This window comes from Rhineura floridana, chromosome 11 (genome assembly GCF_030035675.1).
Source record: "Rhineura floridana isolate rRhiFlo1 chromosome 11, rRhiFlo1.hap2, whole genome shotgun sequence".
In the NCBI taxonomy this organism is placed as follows: domain Eukaryota; kingdom Metazoa; phylum Chordata; class Lepidosauria; order Squamata; family Rhineuridae; genus Rhineura; species Rhineura floridana.
The window spans coordinates 64,177,203-64,190,235 of record NC_084490.1 but is presented as its reverse complement, the minus strand read 5'-3'; the positions used below and the strand labels follow the sequence as shown (position 1 = coordinate 64,190,235).

At 45.0% G+C, this 13,033-nt stretch overlaps 1 long non-coding RNA gene across 1 annotated transcript in view; it reads left to right on the top strand.

The window, feature by feature from the left end:
* The window catches only part of LOC133366303 (uncharacterized), a 41,093-nt gene extending 28,391 nt beyond the window's left edge, over window positions 1-12,702 (top strand). Inside the window, exon 3 of the long non-coding RNA XR_009758377.1 lies at window positions 12,214-12,702. This is a non-coding gene — a long non-coding RNA (uncharacterized LOC133366303). The remainder of the gene's footprint in view (window positions 1-12,213) is intronic.
* Window positions 12,703-13,033: the final 331 nt, after the last annotated feature.

Sequence of the window (13,033 nt, the reverse complement as noted above, 5' to 3'; positions counted from 1 at the left end):
CCTCATCTTGAGTGCTGTGTCCAGTTCTGGTCTCTGCACTTCAAGAAGGATGCAGACAAACTGGAACAGGTTCAAAAGAGGGCAACAAGGATGATCAGGGGACTGGAAACAACGCCCTATGAGGAGAGACTGAAGGAACTGGGCATATTTAACCTGGAGAAGAGAAGACTGAGGGGAGATATGATAGCACTCTTCAAGTATTTGAAAGGTTGCCACACAGAGGAGGGCCGGGATCTCTTCTCAATGATCCCAGAGTGCAGGACACAGAATAATGGGCTCAAGTTGCAAGAAGCCAGATTTCGACTGGACATCAGGAAAAGCTTCCTAACTGTTAGAGCCATACAACAATGGAACTAATTACTAGAGAGGTAGTGGGATCTCCGACACTGGAGGCATTCAAGAGGCAGCTGGACAGCCATCTGTCGGGAATGCTTTGATTTGGATTCCTGCATTGAGCAGGGGGTTGGACTTGATGGCCTTATAGGCCCCTTCCAACTCTACTATTCTATGATTCTATGAAAATATTTATATAAGCATGACTATCAAATATGTTTATTTATATAACCTGTAAAGATATTTATAGTGCAAGCCTATGTTTGTTTACTCAGAAGCAAGTCCCAATGTATTCAATGGGGCTTTCTCAACCAGGGAAAACTGCAGCCTCAAGTGATAAGGAACTTGTTCTTTTAACAAGTCCTTTAAGCTGAGACCTTATCCCAGTCTGCGTCTGTGTTGAAATTGCTTTTTAATATGTTTTTAAATTTTTTCTTAAAAAAAATGTTTTTAAAGCTTTTAAAAATGTTTTTAAAGATGTTTTGTTTTAATATATTTTAAAGTCTGTTTTTATGATTTTGAAAGTGTTTTTAGTGCTTTTGTTTGCTGCCCTGGGCTCCTACTGGGAGGAAGGGTGGGATATAAATAAAATAATAAAAATAAATAAATAAACTTCATTCATTTTTTTAAAAAATGAGTATTAGTTTCCTACATAATAAAAACTGTGATAAACCCTGCCTAATTTCTTTAAAAATAGGGTTGGAGGGAGAGAGATTTACAACACAAACACAAGTTGCACTTTACTCACAATCATGAAAGGGCGGGGTTGCAGCCAGAGCTTTGAAAAGTTACTTTAAACTACAACTCCCATCAGCCCCAGCCAGCATGGCCACTGGATTGGGCTGATGGGAGTTGTAGCTAGAGCATGATCTGTTTAAAAAAAAGTTGTGCAGGGGGGTTTTACATTTTGGTGTATATCTCAGGAATTAGACCACCTAGAAACTTTTTTTTAAATTGAAGTGGAGAGTCCAGAGAGTAAGGGGTGGTAGCCAGAGAGCCAGAGCCCCCCCCCAAAAAACCAGAGACTCCAGCCGAAAACACACACACCGGGGCACACACACACACAAAACATCGTCACTCACCTCCACAGCACTTCGCCATTCTGCCTTCCTTGCCCTGGCTTTTTCCTCCGGTGTCCATTTTTTCCTCTCAGAGTCAGACGCTAGCAGGCTCCCCCTGCCTATTCACCTCTTCCCTTGTGCCTCCTAACACAGATCACGAGGGAAGAGACAGTCTGCGCAGAGGTCCAATCAGTGTGAGGCACATGTCTTGTGTTAACCAATCACAGCCAGGAGCTGACTTCCCCTTGTTCCTGCCCCCAAGTAACGTCCAACCTAACGTGGAAACGTTAAAGTTGAAGCTGAAAAGTAGGGAAATTACTATTCGTTCCGTTACTTGCCAAATGTAATGGAATTATCCACTCGTTATTTAAAATTGTAATGAATTAAAAGTAACTCATTAAAAATAATGAGTTACTTCCAAGCTCTGCCTGATCAAAACTCTTGTCTACCCTCAAAATTCCTTAGACATTTCACCTTGGAAGGAATGCCCAAATTTGTTTCAAATTTTGCTTTAAGCAAAATGTCAGTGGCAACTTTACTAATGCAAATGTTGAGTCCTTCAACCCATTTATTTTCAGATAAGCTGTATAGTTCACTTCCTCCCCCCAATTCAGATGGGAAAGACAGTCCTGGTACTTTGGGTCCAGGGACTGCATAGCTCCTTTGAACGTAAGCCCCCTGATCTTGTTTGTTTGATTTATATCCTGCCCTTCCTCCCAGCAGGAGCCCAGGACAGCAACTGCTTCTGTAAAACAGGGTGGAATAGAAAAGAAAGCAGCATGCCAGTTTTGGATATATAAGTAGCATGGATAGAAATGGCACAGAGAAACATGAGATGGAGTAGAATTGCTAGTAGGATGGTGAGGTGTTACTTGTTACTTGTCACTGTCATTCCTTTCTTGCAGCCAAATCTACTGCAGCATCATATATTCCCACCAGACAATAATAATTGCATTTCCCCCTTAAAATATTGCACATGGTTGTTGAAAGGTAAGGCTGCTGAAAGTTTGTGCCCCCTGTTCAGAACAGGTTTTCTAAACAAGATATGGCTTTGCAAAAGTGTCACTGGATCTGTGATAAAAGTCCAACAATTGTCTAGGGCCTAGAATGAAATGAAATTATGTGGGCTGGATGGAACAACTGTCAGGTAAATCCACAGTTGGCTCCAGAATTGTACTCAAAGAGTGCTTATCAATGGTTCCTTCTCAAACTGGGTGGACGTAACGAGTGGGGTACCACAGGGCTCGGTCCTGGCCCCAGTGCTCTTCAACATTTTATTAATGACTTGGATGAGGAGGTACAGAGCATGCTTATCAAATCTGCAGATGATACAAAATTGGGGGGGCATAGCTAATACTGTGGAAGACAGAAATAAAATTCAAAGGGGCCTTGATAGGCTGGAGCATTGGGCTGAAAACAAAATTCAACAGGGATAAATGCAAAGTTCTACACTTAGGAAAAAGAAACCAAATGCACAGTTATAAGATGGAGGATAGTTGGCTCAGCAATACGACATGTGAGAAGGATCTTGGAATTGTTGTTAATCACAAGCTGAATATGAGTCAACAGTGTGATGTGGCTGCAAAAAAGGCAAACGCTATATTAGACTGCATTAACAGAAGTATAGTTTCCAAATTGTGTGGAGTATTAGTTCCCCACTGTTCAACACTGGTTAGGCCTCCTCTTGAATACTGTGCCCAGTTCTGGTCTCCGCACTTCAAGAAGGATGCAGACAAACTGGAACAGGTTCAGAGGAGGGCAACAAGGATGATCAGGTGACTAGAAACCAAGCCCTATGAGGAGAGACTGAAAGAACTGGGCATGTTTAGCCGGGAGAAGAGAAGACTGAGCAGAGATATGATAGCACTCTTCAAGTACATGAAAGGTTGTCTCAATCATCCCAGAGTGCAGGACACTGAATAATGGGCTCAAGTTGCAGGAAGCCAGATTTCAACTGGACATCGGGAAAAACTTCCTGTTAGAGCCATACAACAATGGAACCAATTACCTAGAGAGGTAGTGGGCTCTCCGACACTGGAGGCATTCAAGAGGCAGCTGGACAGCCATCTGTCGGGGATGCTTTGATTTGGATTCCTGCATTGAGCAGGGGGTTGGACTTGATGGCCTTATAGGCCCCTTCCAACTCTACTATTCTATGATTCTATGAAATAGCTAGTTGGATTGGACCTTAAACAATTCGTGGATAATGATGATCAACGGCCCAGCTCAATACAAAATAGCAATACATTATAGCTAGCCAGTCTGGACTTTAAATGGGGGATTAGTGAACAACAATAATCAGTGGGATGTGAAGTAACAAAACACAATACAGAGCAATGTATTTTCTTTTAAATGATGACAATGATGGAGAGCAAGCAAGAAAAGAGCTCAGTGTAGCTTACAAGGTTCTTCCCCTTGCCCATGTTATCTTTGCAACAACCCTAGAAGGTAGGGGTCTGGGGACAAGGAGCAGCATAGCTAAACTCTCTCTTTTTGTTGTTCGTTAGCAAGGATCCCAATTTCCAACCCAGAAGCAAAAAGGGAAGGGGAGGGAGACGTGTCCTATTGTTCCAGCCCAAAGCCAGAAGGAAACATCTCAGAAACCGCCCTCACCAAAGAGAAGCACTTAGTGAGTGTTCTTTATCAAGGCTGGGGAGGGGTTTCTTGCTTGCCCCCCCCTCTCTGCTGGGGAAACTATGGAAAGAGATTGTGAGGAACGAAAGAAACATTTCTTCTGTGAACATGTGGAAAGTAGGGCTTGTGGGATTTATTGCCGGATTTAGGTGTCCCCCTTCTTTCTCTCAGCCCTGTGAGTGTGAGGAGGGGGGTAATGAGGGGTACATAACATGTTGAAGAGAAGTCAGGCACTCTTGTGATTTTTACAAAGGGGAGAATTGAGTTGCTTTAGAGTGGGGAATCTCTCGAGTAGAGTTCATGTTGTTGTCTTATCTTCCCAGTTCCCTCCCCCTGTCTAGATTTATTGTTGCTTCAGGAGGACCAGCTAAATCAACTAAAGTATAGTAGAGGGTTCAAAAGATATGTCCATATTTAAAATACATGCTGAAGAATAGGGATGTAAGAAGATGGAATAATATAGTGTTGTTTCTAGTATCAGCTACTGTTACTTCCGATATCTTCCTTGTAGGCAACTTCTCCCTTGCTATAATTCCCAGAGTGGTTTAACAGTCAATCTCTCTTCCTAGGTAACTGCAGGTCTTTAAGGGGAATAGGGATCTCTTAGCCACTTTCAGCACCCTTAACTGTAATTAACTGTAATTCCCAGGATTGTTTAGGGAAAGTTGTAACTGCTTCAAGTGGAGTAATAGTGCCATAAATCTATGGTGTGAAGATGGCCCTAGTCCCACACTTGGCTGTCATTTCAGAATTCTTAAAATGAAAACATTTCTGGCAACATTTAACCCCCAGAGAGAGAGAGGAGAGGGGGAGTCTATGCACACAGCAGTTTTATTGTGGTTCTCTTCCACTTTAACTGCTGTACTTTTCCCTAAAGAATTCTGGGGACTAGTTTGGTGATGTCAGGATGCAGGATTGGGGCCCTGGCACTTCAGAGGATGAGGAGGAGATCATTTTCCCAGAGTTGTGTGAAGAGGGGGAGGGAGAACTCTCAGAGATAGTGTTGCCCAGCAGCCGTGGCCTTGGAACTCCATCAGACATAGCTACAGACTCCTCTCAGGAATTTCTCATGCCAGCCCCCCTTCTGTCTCCAATACCAGAGGTAACATCATCAGAAGGGGAGGGGGCAGAGCCTCCACCTTCACCAAGAACCCAGAGAAAACAAAAACGAGCAAAGAGGAGGGGTGGGGAAGAGAGCACTCTAAGGCGGAGTGAGAGAATTCACGCCAGAAAGCCCCCTTTATAAGGATGAGGGGAGGCAGAAATTCCTTGTTCTGTCAACTCTTTGTTCACCGCCCAGAGAGCTATTGCTAGTCGGGCAGTATACAAGCTGAATAAATAAATAAATAAACGCTCTTGCATGTCGCTGGACACGTGTATTGTGTTCTTTCATTAGAAGGCGCAGCCTCTGTTTGGATATTACTCTAATAAAGACTGAATTGCTTTCACAACCTGGTCTGGTCCAGTCCTGGACACGACAGATTGACAGAACCACTTACTTCACCCTCAACGCTCCCACAGCTTGAACGTGACAAGATGGAGAAGGGAGCAGGGGGAACAAATCCCACTTCTAAGATGGAAGAAGTGAGACAGCTGAGGAGTAATGTGGCGGATCTACAGGCAGATGTTCAAACCTTGTTAGCAGCTGTCAGAACTCTGAAGACTGACTATCAGACCTTGAGAATCAGATGCGAGCAGGCCCTCTGGCCGCTGTGGTGAAGATTCCTATAGGATTGCCACCAAAATATGCGGGACAGAGTGAGCAGCTCTCTACCTTCGTGGCTCAATGTGAATTGTATTTGGACATCAGAAATGCAGAGTTTCCTAGTGATGTGGCCAAAGTGGCCTTCGTGATCAGCCTCTTAGAAGGAGAAGCTACTAAATGGGTGACTCCGTACCTGGTCAGAAAGGATGGCCTTCTGGGAAGATATAGAGAATTTATGTGAGCCATGACTGAGATGTTCCAGGACCCTCAAAGGGCAGAGACGGTGGCCAGGCAGTTGGGCGCCTTGAAACAAGGGAAAGGCTCTGTGTCCAAGTACACTAACGCCTTTAAAATTCTGTCCCAGGAAACTGGTTATAATGATGCAGCCTTGAGGTTCATGTATAGGAGTGGACTGAGTTCTGAAGTCCTGGATGACTTGGCTAGAACGACCCCCCCAAATGACTTGCCTGGACTGATTCGGCTATGCCTGCAGATCGATCATCGGTTGGAGGGAAGGCGCCTGGAAAAGAAACAGGAGATCCAGAGATACTCAGTTTCAGCATCTCGCAGCAAGACCCCTTCAACCCTGGGAACATCAGGCAACGCGACCGAAGGACGGGGGGGGGAGCTAGGCCAAAGCTGTCAGAAGAAGAAAAGGAGAGGCGTTGTAAAGAACATTTATGCTTCTACTGTTCAAAGCCGGGCCACGTGGCTAGAGATTGTGGACTAAAAGGGGGAAAAACAGAGCCGGCGGGAAACTAATGAACCCAGTCCATGCACAGGCCAGTGGACTGGGGGCTACATTGTACAAAGGGCCTCCGCTGACCAATCCTCCTTCAAAAGGAGTCTTACCAATTCGGATTACAACTTCCAAAGGAGTGATGTTTAATTCCACAGCCTTGATTGACAGTGGAGCAACCACAAATTTCATTGATGCAGAGTTAGCAAAGCGTTATGGAATTTCCCAATGGAAATTAGACACCCCCTTGCTTGTGGAGACCATAGACGGGAGGCCCATGAAAGGAGGGGGGGTAACGCGAGCCACAGAGGAATTGAAACTGCAAATCCCAGGGCATGAAGAGTTCATTTTGCTGTATGTAACAGACCTTTCGAACTTTGATGTGATCCTAGGAATGCCCTGGCTAGTCAAGCATGACCCAAAGATAAGGTGGAAGGATGCTGTGGTGTGGTTCACTTCTCAGTATTGCCAGGAAAACTGTCAGGCAGAAGAAACCTCTGGCACGCTGGCAGGAGCAGTGCAGGAAGCCAAGCAAGTAACCCTTCCCTCGAAGTATGGGGAATTTAGAGATGTGTTTGATGAAAAAGAGGCAGAGATGCTAGCCCCCCACCGTCCTTATGACTGTGCCGTTGATTTAATACCGGGGGCCAGCATCCCATCGGGAAGAATCTACTCTCTCACAGAGAAAGAGAGAGAGGCCCTGAAAGAATTCCTGGAAAAAAACCTGAAGCGAGGTTTTATACGTCCTTCGCAGTCCCCCGCTGGAGCGCCCTTGTTCGTGAAGAAGAAGGGGGGGAGTTGAGGCCCTGTAATGACTACCGTGCTTTAAATCAAATCACTATTTCCAACAGCTATCCACTGCCTCTGATTTCGGAGTTGTTAGACCGACTGCACTCTGCAAAGATCTTCACTAAACTGGACTTAAGAGGAGCATACAATTTGATCAGAATGAAGGAGGGACATGAATGGAAAACAGGGTTTTTGACCTCCTACGGTCAATTTGAATATCTGGTGATGCCATTCGGACTTTGTGGAAGTCCAGGAGTGTTTCAGAAGTTCATGAACGAAGAGACCTCCTGGATAAGTATGTGATTTGTTACTTAGATGATATTTTGGTGTTTTCAAGGAACCAAGAAGACCATGATCAGCATGTGAAAACTGTGTTGGAAAGACTGAGAGAGAACCATTTGTATGCTAAGTTAGAAAAATGTGGGTTTGACCTATCGTCTTTGGACTTTCTTGGATATCGCATCTCAGCAGAAGGAGTGGAAATGGATCCAGAAAAAGTGAGTTGTATATTGGATTGGGGGCAACCAGCCACTAAAAAGGATGTACAACGTTTTTTGGGATTTGCCAACTACTACAGAAAGTTCATTCCAGGCTTTTCCAAATTAACAGCCCCTCTCACTGACTGTTTAAGGGGAAAAGGGAAATTTCAATGTACAGAGGGAGCTACAAGCGCCTTCAAAGAGCTGAAGAGAAAGTTTTCATCTGAGCCCATCTTGTGTTTTGCCGACCCCACCCGTCCTTTTGTCGTGGAAGCGGATGCTTCAGATTTTGCCATTGGGGGGTTCTCTTGCAGATGAATGAGGAAGGAATGGAGCTACACCCCTGTGCCTATTTTTCCAGAAAGCTGAGGGACGCTGAAAGACACTACACAGTGTGGGGGAAGGAGCTACTAGCCATCAAGGATTCTTTTGAGAACTGGAGACAATACCTGGAGGGAGCTCAACACCAGATAGAAGTGCGTTCAGACCACAAGAACCTGGAGAGTCTACAGACGGCCAGGAAGCTAAATCAGAGACAGATACGCTGGTCACAGTTCTTTACCAGGTTTAACTTCAAGATTACTTACCATGCCCACGCAAAAAACCGGAGAGCAGATGCCTTATCCAGGCAACCGCAATACAAAGAAGGTAAAATTGACAACCAACCCCAGTATGTTGTTCCGCCAGAGAAGCTGATGTTGGGATCGTGTCAACCTTCTTGGGAAGAGGAGCTCAGAAAGGCACAAAAGGAGGATCCATGCATGCAACAGTATCTCCAGGAGATGGAACAAAGCCAGGGCCCAGAGGCAAACTTCCATTGGAAAGATGGGCTGTTGTGGTTTAAAGCCGCCAGATATGTGCCGAAGGGGGACCTAAGACTCAGAATCCTGCGTCAATGTCATGACTCTATCACAGCGGGGCACTTTGGCATCTTTAAGACCATACAGAATGTAGCCAAGGACTTTTGGTGGCCTCAAATGCGCAGAGACATTGAGAACTATGTAAAATCCTGTGCTGTCTGTATGCGGGCGAAGACAGACACGGGAAGACCCGCAGGACTATTGGAGCCCCTCCCTACTCCGAACGAACCCTAGCAGGATTTATCCATGGATTTTATAACTGATTTGCCAAAGTCTCTAGGCATGACAGCCATATTGGTCATAGTGGATTCTCTTACCAAGATGGCACATTTCCTCCCTTGCCCAATGGCCTTAGAGGCTAAAGAAACAGCCAAGTTGTTCATAAAAGAAATTTACCGGTTACATGGATTGCCAAATAGCTTAGTCTCAGATCGGGGAACCCAGTTTACAGCTATGTTTTGGAGAGCAGTTTGGAAGCAGTTGCAGACAGAGCTAAAACTTTTTTCTGCTCATCATCCCCAGACGGACGGGCAGACGGAGAGACTGAACGCCGTGTTAGAGAGGTATTTACGTTGTTATGTTTCTTATCAACAGAATGACTGGGTTTCCTATTTGCATTTTGCAGAGTTCGCCTATAATAATTCCGTGCATACCAGCACTGGGCAGACGCCCTTCTTTGCTAATTATGGGTTCCATCCCAAAGCCTTCCCTAGTAGTGCAGCAAGTGGGCTTGTGCCAGCAGCAGGGGAATTTCTGCAGGAATTACAGCCATGCAGCAGGTGCTTAAACAGCAACTAAACGATGCCAAACTGGAATACAAACGAATTGCTGATCAACACCGAAGGGAGGGGGCCTCCATCCAACCAGGAGACCAGGTGTGGTTGTCCACTCGCTTACTCCAGATGCCGGGCAAGTGTAGAAAGCTGCAGGATAAGAGATTCGGGCCTTTCCAAGTGGAGGCACAAATCAATCCCGTGGCTTATAGACTGAAGTTGCCAGCTACCTTCAAAATACATCCTGTGTTTCACCGCTCCTTGCTAACGAAAGCAGCCCCTCCCTGCGATTTACGACCAGTGGAAGTCCCGGGACCACCCATTCTAGTAAATGGGCAACCAGAATTTGAAGTGGAACAGATTCTTGATTCCAGAAGGAGGCACAATCGATTACAGTACTTAATTCACTGGAAGGGGTATGGGCCAGCTGACAGATCTTGGGAAAATGAGAGGGATGTGCATGCCCCAGATTTAGTGAAAGAATTCCATCAACGGTGTCCCCATCGCCCTAAGCCGACAAGTGGGGGGGCACAGCATGGGAGAGGGGATGGTGTCAGGATGCAGGATTGGGGCCCTGGCACTTCAGAGGATGAGGAAGTGATCATTTTCCCAGAGTTGTGTGAAGAGGGGGAGGGAGAACTCTCAGAGATAGTGTTGCCCAGCAGCTGTGGCCTTGGAACTCCATCAGACATAGCTACAGACTCCTCTCAGGAATCTCTCACGCCAGCCCCCCTTCTCGAGTCAGAGCAGTTAGAACAAGAAGGAGGGGGGATTCCACTCCCTCAACAGCCAGAGAAAGGCCCATCCAATGTGCATGACGTTCACCCCCCTCTGTCTCCAATACCAGAGGTAACATCATCAGAAGGGGAGGGGGCAGAGCCTCCACCTTCACCAAGAACCCGGAGAAAACAAAAATGAGCAAAGAGGAGGGGTGGGGAAGAGAGCACTCTAAGGCGGAGTGAGAGAATTCGCGCCAGAAAGCCCCCTTTATAAGGATGAGGGGGGGCAGAAATTCCTTCTTCTGTCAACTCTCTTGCATGTCGCTGGACACGTGTATTGTGTTCCTTTATGAGAAGGTGCAGCCTCTGTTTGGATATTACTCTAATAAAGACTGAATTGCTTTCACAACCTGGTCTGGTTACTGAGTCCAGTTCCGGACACGACAGGTGAGGCGCTGAGCAATCCTCTTGAGAGGTCACAGAATTACACTTCCCAGGAAGCTCTGAGGAAAGCTCTGGCAGTTGAAGTGGAATAGAACCAGAGTAACACTGCTGTGTGAATAGGTTGCATAATCTTAGGAGGTGTGGCTTTGAGGGTGCGTGGTGGCATGACTATCATGAAGGAACCCTGCACTTCTGAATTTGCCACTACACTACTGGTTGCAGGATGATGACAGCAGTACTTTTCTTTACTACTGCTGTTGACTTGGACTGTGATCCAATGCGCACTTACCTTGGAGTAAGTTCCATTGAATCCAATGTTTTGAATTTCACTGCTTGGTGTAGGTTCCTAAGGGATCTGAGCCCCGGCTAAGATGAAGCCTGGAAAGGTTGGTGCTATGGCTGTCAGTTGTTACTCTGCTGTCAGCTTGACCATTCTGGCCTCTGACAAGGGAAGTGCTTTCAGCTCTTTCTCTCAGCATTGTGTGAGGGAAGGCGTGTGGACTAGATAGTGTGGCAGCCCTGTGGCATTCATGATATCATGGTCCCTTCTAGGCTTGGCTAATTTGGACTGGTGCCTACAATGTGTGGCTAACGTGGAGGCACCATCAGTGACCAGTGTCATGACTGGGGTGGTGGTGACAGAGTTGCTAGAGTTACTGTGGAAGTGTCTTGTCAGTGTTGCCACATTGTCTCCTGTTTCTGTAACTATTCTTGTGCCTTCTGCTTTGCTGCTGAGAATGTACAGGATCACAATTATGAGTGTTTTCAAACTGTTACTAGTTTGGGGTGGGATTTAATTGCATACTGGCAAATTAAGATTGCATAATTAAAGTCGATTTGGCTCTCTTGTGCAACAAAATTCAGACTTTTTGTGATAACGAAAGTGATGGAAAATGCACTGGGAAGTGTAGGATTATAGTTGCTTGATGCACCATTGTATAACCTCCCCGCAAACATATTGGAATGAATACTCACTTACCTGGGGGAATAAACTCCACTGAACTTATTATGGCTTACTTCTGGGTGGATATATATAGGCTTGCACTGTTACAGAGCAATCCTAGGCAGGTTTACTCACATTGTATTCACTGGAGCTTACTCTCAAGTATGGGGCTTCGGCTTTATTTATTGAAAACATTTATTTGACTCTCTTCAACTATGGCAGTTATCACACCTTGCAAAATAAAACATAAAAACAGAATAAAACCTGACAATGACACATTTCAGCAGGAAATTAAAACTCTAGCATAATATGAATGGGATGAGACAACTGTGCTGTTCAAAATTTTGTTTTGTGAAGGTATGTCAAAGAAATGGCAAAAATGGAAGTGGTGTCCCTTTTGAAAATAATCCCTGCTTCCATAACCCTTGTCCCATGGAAATGGTAGGTAGCTATGCAACTTAGGCTCTGTGTATGTATGTACATGTTGTTTGATTTGGTTTATTAAAAAAAATATTTAGCATGGTCACTTTTCCTTTCATCCTTTGACAGTCATTTGATTGCCTTAGTTCCCATTTAAAACCTATAAAAATGTAACTGTTGAATCCCATCTTTGATATTTGAAGATTACATCCATACTAGTGAAGATTGCCATTGTAACAAATCTGTGATGTATAACTTACTCTTAGGATGCCAGAAGGAACTTCTCTATTAGCAATTTCCTCTGTCTTTTTCAGGATATGCCATTCTTAATGTTGACCAGTCCTAGATGTACCAGCACAAAAAGTAGGATAAACCAACAGACAACCATCACAGCAGCTATATACCTTCACATTAAGGAAATGTATTTATTCACCACCTACTGAGAGATACTTTGGGCTGAAGGATACGACTCAGTTATGTAGCTCCCTCTCATAACAACATTTTTGAACCTTGTGAATGCTCTCTAACACTCTCTTTCTACAATGACAATTTTTTTGGGGAGGTGATTGGAATATGATTTACATCATGGATAGAGAGACCTTGTGGCCTCCAAAAGTTATTGAATTCGAACTGCCATCATCCTTGAAAACTAGCCATGCTGGCTGCTGGGGTTCAGCTGGAGTCCAACAACACCTGGAGAGCCACAAGTTCCCCATCCCTGCTTTCCATCTCTCCTAGCCCATGTTCCATGGAAATGGATGGGTAGGTCTGACCTATTTTCACACTGAAAACCTAGAATTGCATCAAGTTAAATTCTAATACCTCAATGTTCAGTCAAAATGTTGTATTTTAAACAAGTGGTTTTCAAATTCTCTACATACAGAGAACCCTTTCCTCATTCACGTGTATACTTAGAATTCTTGTGCACACAAAAGATCTTAGGGCACATTGTGTGGGGCATAAACCCAGTTCACACCGAGCACTAGATAGGTCTGTTGGCTCTCACCATCACTCTGTTAACATGCTAAGGCTTGCATTAATGGCCTGTACAACAATCTTCCCCCCACCCTCTCTCACTCACTGAGGCTATGCTGATGATTTAATGAGGCTATGCAAACAGAAGCAGGCTTTATT